Genomic DNA, 10,127 nt, shown 5'->3' with positions numbered 1-10,127 from the left:
GCCGCGGTCTTGTCCGTGCCAACCGGCACGCCCTGCCGGCCACGTTGGGCCTGGGCGTCATGCCGTCGTATTTGAGAAGTAACCGAGCCCGCACGCGTCTCCTTGCTTGTTCGTCTTGAGCTAGTCTGCGAATGATCTTCTCATTCTCCCTTCTTAATTTAATTAGCACATACACTCTTTATTGCTGATCAGCCCCGTTGTCACGACAAAGACACACTGAAGTTCAAGTCCATCATGAATCAACTATAGGATGTGGCCTGTGGCTCGGTATGTCTAAGTGAAGTGCAACAATGGAGCTAATAATATGACTCAGCACAAGACTTCCAAAGTCATGGACGGATGCAAAAGGAGTTTTGAACAGCTTCAATTATTTGCTTGTTGTCTGTGCGAATGATGATCAGTGCACTGATGAAAATGACATGCTGGTCAAGTGGCAGTATTTAAGTGTAGTGTTCGTCGAGCATGGACAATTCCAGACTACTCTGATCAACTAGCCCAGTTGACACGTCGAAAGACAAAAACCACTCAAGTCCATCACCAAAAGGTTCACTGCGTCTTGCATGTCTTGCACGTGGGGGATGTAGCACCATGAAAATCACTGCATCACGGAGTCAGCACATTCGGTCTTGCACGGAGCGCACAGGTCACGTAGAGCACTGCAGCGTGGAAGTACAGCAGCCTCGCAGGAAAACACTGTAGCACCATGGAAAAGCACTGTAGCCGTGAAAATTACTGTAGCACGAAGTCAAGAACCGGCTGACACGCCAGGTGACTCAGCCTGTTGTCTTGGTCGAAATTTTTGACGAGAAGGCCAGCGGAGAGTTAATGCGATGCTAGCGTTTTTCTATGTTTCCAGTCGCATGTGGCTGCCGATCATGAGAGAGATGGACCGTGTGCAGGGCGTCCATTTTTTTTTGACCGAGCAATTGAGAGAGGAGGCAGGCATGCAGGGTTCGTACATGACACTAGCACTAGCAGCCAGCACATCTTTTAAAGGGAGTACCAGCAGCTGAGTAGAGAGTGCGCTCTTTGCAGCACCAGGGCGGCTGAGCAGTCCAAGCTGTAGTAGACCCTTGTTTCTCGTCTCCAACTGCGGCCGGCACCCCGGCGTCCGTGCCCGGTATCCCAGCGCGCTCATGCTACTGCCGCAGCACACCGGCGTGACCACGCTCTAGTTGCCTCCGCCCGCCCGCGGCATAGCGACGCCCGCACTGTCGACCTGTTGCCCTGGCTAAGCTCCAACTTATCTCTTTTGTCTTTTAAATATCTTGTTTATATATGTTTCGCTTAGATAAGCATATTGCAACGATGTATACCATTTAGGTGCGATGGTGGATTAACTGGAGTAACCAAAAGAAGGTGTGATGGTGACCACACCCCGCGGATGGAAATGCTAACTTAGTTATAATGATGTTTACCAAGGCAAGCCCCGGTGCATAACCTCTACTTTTCTGCATTTTAAATTATATTTGTGCATTAAGTTTAAGGAGTCGAATGAAACCCACTTGCATATATATCTTTATTCCTATGAGTCTTACTAGTATGACAGGATCGTGTAGAATGCTATGCTACAGGACTCCGGTAGAAGTCGAGTGATTGCCTGTCACTCGCGAGAGATAGGAAATATATTATTGGATTACTATCACTTGGAAAATATCAAAATGGTGGAAAGGAAAATGGTGACCGGGCAGGGATATGGTTTGGGTATTGGTGAGTGTAAGGAGTTGTGTCGCCGTGGACACGGGGCATAGCTTGGTTACACTATTTTTTCCTGTCTGGTCGGTTAAGGACCGATCGTTGCATATGACTCTAGGCAGGTCACAGACTATTATCCCGAGCACATACTTGTGTATGGGCGCTTGAAAGACTTGTTGCTCTCTTGTCGCGGATCTGGCTCTTTCCGGACCGACTGTTAGGGTTTATTTTGGTGGAGGAGGTCCTTGCACCGCACTAAGTCTGGGACTCAGGCGCGGGGGCTTGGAGTCCCAGTTTGGATGGGGACCTGGACACCCGGGACAGGAGAGTGATGGGTTGGTCCTACTTGTGCCTGGGGTACAAGCGGGGCGTGTGTTTTCGGGGTACCCAGCTGGGGGCATTGATTCGCGAATCGCCGGGCTATCCGGTACGGCTTGTCTGCGGTTTAGCATCGTAGTAAGAACTGAAGATGAAAGATGAAATATGGAAAAGGAAATCTGATTGCTTACCACTTGCTTGAAAGTAGCACAGGTGCTTACATAGAATGGTTAGTTAATAAACCAATGCGGCTTTTAATAAAAATCGAATATAAGGACGCACGCTTAGTAATGCTTCCTGTAAATGCAACCCACAAGCCAGATAGCCTTGCATATCCTTGGAGTCTTTTCTTTTCTCCTGTCGGGTAAGTCTTGCTGAGTACAATTGAGTACTCAGGGTTTTCTTCCCCCTGTTGCAGGTGACAGGTTGATGCTAGAGCTGACCCTTGTGTGTGGATTTCTCCTAGTGGGCTCAGCGAGGATTCCTTTACGTCGCGATCGTAGTTTTTATTTATAACTCTCACCAAATGTTTTTATAAATAAAAGTTTCATAATCTGTTGTAGTAGTTTATATATCAATACTTCATCATATCATTAATAGATGTTTATTTCCGCTATAATTCTGATCACATGTTTAAATTCTGCTGTACATTAAATTATTTATAACTCTGATAATATGATTACATTCCGCTGTTATACAATAACTATTATACTCTGATGTTGTACTAAAAGGGATACATGAAATGGTTAAGAATGATGTAAGCTTTGTTCTCTTATTTGTGATCCTGATGGCAAAAATGTGGATTTTCGGGTTCTCCCCTAGGGTGTGCCCGACGGAACCGAGTAATTTAGTGTTCTCCCTCGAGTGCTTAGTGTCTAATGGAAGGCAAGCACTCCTATGAGGCATTAGATTAGGCGGTTCTGCCACAGGAGGCAACAACAACAACAGTCAAATTACCAAGATAAGTACCTAGGTAATTATTCTTCTAATCTTAAACAACCATCCTTGAGAGACTTGATCTTAGAATAGGCTAAGATTAATGAGAATATTTCTAAGAAGCTTGCTTTTAATGATAAGGTCCTAGAAAATATAAATACTAAAATGGATAGTTTTTTTCTACCATCAAAGACCAACTTAGCTATAATAAAAAGATAGAGTCACAGTTAGCCTAGTTGGCCGCTGCTCTGCCTTTTGCCACTAACCTTGAAAAGGTCAACACCATAACCACAAGAGGTGGCAAGTCTACTCGTGATCCTCCATATCTGACACACACGAGTAAGACACCGGTAGCAATACAAGAGGAAGAAAAAGAAGAAGACGAAGAATCTGGACCACCCTCCTACCATTTCCATGTAGAAATAAAAAAGATAAAATGGATGAGCAGTTTGGTAAGTATGTGGAGGTAATTCAAAAGTTATATATCAATATCCCTCTGCTAGATGCCATACAGGTACCGACTGTAACAGAACCGACCAAATCATAAGAACGTAAGTACAAAAACAATCACCGAAGCGATCAAATTCCTGTACTTAAGCTCCCATAATCCCGGTAGTCCGGAAATCACGAAGGATTTCAACCAACTCTCGACATACAAACCAAGATCATAGTGATTCAACACAACACATCATCTGTTACAACATTTCACAAATAGCATTCGGATTACATCCATCAGAGTTGAAATAGAATATTACAAACCAAGTTTGAGTGCGCGGAAGCAACATAGTTTAGTACAAAATATCACGGTTTTCAAATACATTGCCAAGTCTGAGTCATGTCCCACAAAAGCATTATCAGGTACGAGAACTAGTAGAGACCGCGCCCAACGGTCTAGTCTTCATCCCCAGCTGGGAGAAGGCAGTACTTGCAGCAACCAAAGTAGAACTGGTCATCTGCAACAGGTGGGAAATAAACCCTGAGTACGAGAAGGTACTCAGCTAGACTTACCCGACAAAAATCAGAAATAAAAGACACCAAGGATCATGCAAGTCTTTTCAGGTGGGCTAGCTTGACACAGTTGCATAAAAGAGCTTATGATTATAATAACCAATTTAAACTTATTATCAAGCTTATCATTAATTACTTGTCCACTAGATTAGCACCTGTACTAGAGCACTCACTTATTAGGAGCAAACAATATTAACCATAGCAGGTATAATAAGGCTGTCATCATCATATCATCATTTCTGAACCATTAAGTATTAAGTGTATCTACATTGGAGATAAGCCCGTCAAGTTCTCACTAACCGGGAGAGACGGCGATTCGAATCGAATTACAACTCAGCTGAGGGGATATTCCTAACTCTCACCCTGGCATACTTTGCAAGGGTAGCCGTGGGTCACCTTTGGAACATCTCAGGAACCAAATTCGCGGGTTCGATCAGCGCCAGCACTCTCAGGGATTACCCTTCTGCCAGGACGACCAGGACTTTTAAATCACCTGCCATTGGACTCACGCCTACGGCTCCCTTCCGAGGCGCACTTTATACTTATCGACTCCCGGCCTGAGGTGAGCTACTCGGCTTCGCGGTCGGTCTTCAGGCCGGCCAACTAAGAGAGAGGCATGCGTTCAACATGAACAGGAAAGGCTCTAAGATCCAGTCCTTAATCGACACAGACAGAGTCACTGCAAACCGGCAAGCCTCCGCCCGGTCTTCATTTCAAATTAAGACTGGTTCTTTTCCACGATAGCAAATATAGCCAACCGTGCCACATGTATCTTCCTATATCTCGCAGGTGACAGGAAATCACCTGACTTCTACCGTGTTTAAGCAGGGCTAAGCACTACACGAGCCTAAGCTACATAGGATTCAGGGTATCAATATCTGGACAAGGAATGGGTAACCAATGCAGCAAGTGTTTGCATCCAACACCTAAACTTAATGCAACAATATATGTAATAATAATACTGTAACTGCATTTCAGAAATTAGGAGGCTTAATATGCTCCGGGGCTTGCCTTTCACAAAGTTGCAAGGACGGTGGTCAGGGCACTCAACGGCGACCTCGTCTGGCACTTCTCCTGAAGGCTGCTCCTCCTGAATCTCCGGTGTCGGCTGCTGCTGCTCGCTCAGTTCCTCGAATTCCAGCAGGGTTACTCCTTCCGGTACACCTATTGCATGCTGATGCACAAGATAAATATCATGGATGCATAAGGAATGACATGATGCTCATGATGAATGAATCACAATGGGTGTTTATGAAAACATCACTGGACACTCGTTTACCGAGTAATTAGCTCTATTCAAATCACTTTAAGCATATATCCAACTTAACTTAAATAACAAGAGCAACTTACCTAACTTGCATAACCTAAGATAAAGATGCTCATCTTCAGTTAAAGGCCTAACACCTAGGAACAGTACCATGAACTTAGAATAGTAAAGACATACCTAAAATAACAGTTAAAGCTTCATATGCAACAAGTAGTAACTTAATTCTATCATAACCAGAGTTCTATAACTCCAAATGACTTGCAAGAGGACATTCTGGAAAGCTTATGAAATTCTCTACAATTTATTTGTAAACATCAAAGCATGATTCTTACGTTAACCAAACTGAATTCCAATAAATCTAGAATCTATCCAGAATTGACAGGGTTACTAACTTAATTATTTAATGATGATGCAAAAGCCTAATTTGACCAAACAAAGTTTACCAACTTGTTTCACACACCAGAGGAACACTAGAAAGTATAGTGTCAACTTCTAAATAAATTATTTAATACCCTTTTCTAATTTATTTAATTAATTAGGTGATTAAAGCAATATATAGTAAAACTATTCATAAAAATCTACAAAAATTACAGTAGCTATCTCATGCTTCACATAGACTACCATAAAAATTTCAAAGCCATTGAGTAAGTATAACAGTCTACACAAAAATGATAAGGCATACTGGCTTAAAATGGCATAATTAAGAAATCCTAATGAAAAGTGTCAAGCAACAGATTTCCCATTTTTCCTAGCATCCTTCTAGCATAAGATTAGCACCCATCAAATTTCACCTTCACTGGATCTATAGAAAAATTATGAAAATTCACACAAGATCCACCTATTAATAAAAGGAAATTCTATAACTTAAAAACTACACATGCACTAGCTCTGAAATTTTTACCAGAGCTTCTAATAAACCAAAATAGAGGACCCACAAAATTTCATAATTTTTGGACCATAGAAACTCAAGATAAAATTCAAACAAGTTTGCATGCTTCTAAAAACACATTTCAAACTCCTATTTAATTCATCCAATTTTTCTAAAACATGTGCTCATATTATATTTTTATTAAATACTAGACATGACCAGGAACTTAACAAAATTAGAACCACATCATTTGGATCTATATACTAGGAAATACATATTTTAGAATCATGCACATAAATCTGTGAAAACAAAATAAACAAAACAAATCAGAAAACAACTCAGCCACAGTTGGGCTAGCCCACGTAACGGCGGCCCGTGAGCGCACAGTCATGGCCCAAGACGATGGCGCGGCCTAGCGTGCTCCCGCCGCGCGCGTCAACTGGCTGACAGGGCGGACCCGCGTGTCAGCGAGAGAAGCAGGGGAGAAGCGACGGCCGGTGGCGTAGCTCGCCGCCGGTGGCTTCTCCGGCGAAGGAAACGGTGTCTACGTGCTTGTCTCATCCTAGCGGACCTAGGGGAACCCTTACTCGCAGCGATTAACGCAACTAAGAGAGGTGGCGATGGCCACGGCGGCGCTCAGTCACTGCACGGCCGGCTCTGGCGAGGCCATGGCGTCTCGGCCCTAATGGCCGGCTCCACGAGTTTCAGTAGGGTCCACAGAAACCAGCGCAAGGGGGAGAAAGAGAGGGAAAGGGCTTGAGCAGCATGGCCATGCGCGTGCTCGGCGGTGGCGGTCATGGTGACCCGGTGGAGCCGCCTACGCGGTGAGCTCTACCTGGCGAGAAAAAGCGACGACGGTGAGGTCTCTGATGTGGAGGAACACACGGCGGTGCTTTGGCTGGGAGCAATCGGACCAAGGAGCGCGGTGGGGCTGGATTTTTGGCTCGGCGGCTTTGGCGTTCCAGCAGAGCGACGGCGAGCAGAGGGGGCGAAGAAATGAAAATGGCGCGGCGAGTGCGCTCGGGCAGGCACGGGGCGGCTTCAAGGCGCTGCTGCGTCGCCAGGACGTCCACGGCGCGTGGCCTGCGCGACAGAAGGCCGGCGACGGGTGGAGGACACGCGGCGTCAAGCTTCTGCGCCGGTCGGCCATGACGGTCACTGAATCGTTTTTCAGAAACGCGATTCAGTCGCTCATTGCCCCGACTGACAGAGCATGTTTGACGACGATTAACTCCTAATCCGTGACGATCTAGACTACGCCATAGTTAACAAAGTTGATCATCTATATGTGAACTACAACTCTGTCCATTGGAGCTCGTGCTGGTTTGGCTTTGTTAGGGAGATACACGGCTCCAAACATTGGTACCCGAAACTGTAACTCACTTTAGGACTTAGAAAAATTTGCTAAGTATGGAATCAGCATGTACTTCTGACTTGTGGGCCATGTTAGAGCATGTTCTAGCCATTTTCATGAGATGGTCATAAAACAACTTTTGTTCCTTGATAAATTAGCTACAAATTTTGTAAAGAGTGCACAGCCATGCAAAGCTTCTAAGTTGGACTTTTGAATCAGTCAAACGATGACACTCCATGGGTCAATTTAAGTCAAACTTGCACTTGAGGACATTTTGGTCATTTTGGTCTACATGAACAATGTTCCAACAAGTAAACTAAATGTAGTTAAGGTGTATTAGACCATGATCAACCATTTTACAAAGTTGTTATACCACTTCTACTGATCACATGTGATAAAGAAAGTAAAACAAGCAATTCATACATATGTTTCAATACAATGTTTCACATGTTGCATGACCTTGTTGTTATCCTATACTTGTCACATTACTACCATATTGCCATGTTTCCAAGTATGAGAGTTTCATGTAACATTCACATGTTGCACTACTACCATTCACAACAATCAAGCATGAAACATACACAGTTGAAAATGTTGCATATGCACGTTTCAGTAACAATGACATGATGACATAGATAATGCACATGTTTATAAAATGACATGCAATTTAGTGGAAGCCAAACACCCAGGGTGTTACACCGACCTATGCAAAGTATCTCTAAGACATTCTCAACAATAAAAGGCCACTGCCCACCACTAAAGTAATCAAGCTAACGGAGGAGTGTAGTGTGGTCATCCTCAATACATCACCTACTAAGAAGAAGGATCCAGGATGTCCCATTATTGATTGTTCGATTGGAAACCAGAATTTTGAACATGCGCTATGCGACCTTGGAGCTAGCGTCAGTGTCATGCCCAAGACGGTCTTTAACAAGCTTAGCTATTCAACACTCACACCAACATCGATGTGACTGCAACTAGCCAACTAGTCGGTTTGCTACCCTGCAGGAATCGACGAAAATATTCCGATAAAAATAAGAAACTTCTTTGTTGTAGCGGATTTTGTAGTACTTGACATACAGGAAGACATGAAGACACATGTCATTCTTGGGAGACCTTTCTTAAGCACTACAAATACACACATTGATGTCAGAGCCAGAGAAATCTGATGCCATATCAAGGGGATGGAAGAACGGTTCGCTTTCAAACCAAGACCGTAACAATGTTCTAAATTGGAGTGGCATGAGAAGCAAGTGCAACCATCAGGGTCTCTATCTCTGATTCCATATAGGCATCATTGAGGAGCTACTGCCGATCACCCATAACGTAGAGGGCAGGCGCTCGTGCATGTGTAGGGAGAAGCCAGAGACAGGGCCGTCTCTAGAGAGCACATGCGTAAATGTGGCTGTTCGGGGAGCCGTTGAGGCGAAAACGTATGCCATCTTTAAGATGGTATACATGGAGAAAAGTCGTTTGGAGAATAATCATATAGATAATAGTACGAAGAAACATCATGGCGAAAACTTTATTAAATATTCATGTATAAAAAGGTACTTATCTTTAGACATAACGTCTGATAGGTGGCGTATGACGTTATCTGGTCGGCATCGATGAAATTGCCCGGCCCTCGAGCTTTTCGGCCTGTCATCATGGCGGCGATCGCGGTCGTCATAGTGTCGTTCTCCACGGTGATCATCAGTGCGACGCGGCAGGCGATCGGAGCGAGTAGTCCGGGGGATGTTGTCCTTCTATTACTGGTTAGCGACTTGGGCAGCTTGCTTAGCGGCTCGCTTGGTGGCTCGGGTGGCTCGCTTCGATAGCTCAGATGGCTCGCTCGATAGCTGTGCGTGGAATCGTAGCGGCGTCGATATCATGTATATGCTACCACGAGTTTAGGATGAGATGCACCAAGACATCATGTCGCCATGGAAGTTATGGAAAATCATGAAGGCAGATGAAGAAGCATACATGCAATAGAATGCTTAATCAGAAAAAAGAAACACGACTTAGCTTGTCATCAAGCAACTGTGCGTGTGTGGGCTTGCATCCTTCGTACATGCATACGTTGTATGTGTGCAGACGCCCGTACATGCATACTCAGCCTTGCATGTTACTGTAGATCACAGACCTGGCATGGGCCTGGCATGTCGTGTTACAGCTGAATCTTGGGAGGGCATCGAGATGGTTCCTTTGCACCCTGCCATCGAGTCGATCAGGCCACAAAGTATTGAGCCACTGCTTGATCCCGCGTTCCTTACGTGCCGCCGCTGAAAACCGAGGGATGCTGTTGATGATGGCTGCGGTGGCAAGCAACGAGCGCTGCCACGAGATGACGCAAAAGATCATCACGTGCTATGAGATTATTTTCAATAATATTCACAAGGCGACTCGAACATAAAGAACCAAAGGATATTTCATTGAAAACAAAGAATATGACTTAGCTTTCTGAAGCCGCCGTGACGATAGCTTGCACGACCACGTAGATACCACGTAGATGCTTCCATCTTTTCGTTTGGCATAGAGTATCAACGCCGCCTGACGCCGATACCGCAGCGCCCAACCCTGAACTCATAGCAAGAACGCATCTACGTTGTTGAAGAAACTACCGCCGCCGGAAGCTAGGTCGCCACGGATGATGTTGGTAAAGAAATTTCCATCTGGTTTCTGGAGGTGCGCCGTCC

The sequence above is a fragment of the Miscanthus floridulus genome, chromosome 17 (genome assembly GCF_019320115.1).
Source record: "Miscanthus floridulus cultivar M001 chromosome 17, ASM1932011v1, whole genome shotgun sequence".
Lineage (NCBI taxonomy): Eukaryota > Viridiplantae > Streptophyta > Magnoliopsida > Poales > Poaceae > Miscanthus > Miscanthus floridulus.
Note: the sequence above shows the minus strand (reverse complement) of the source record.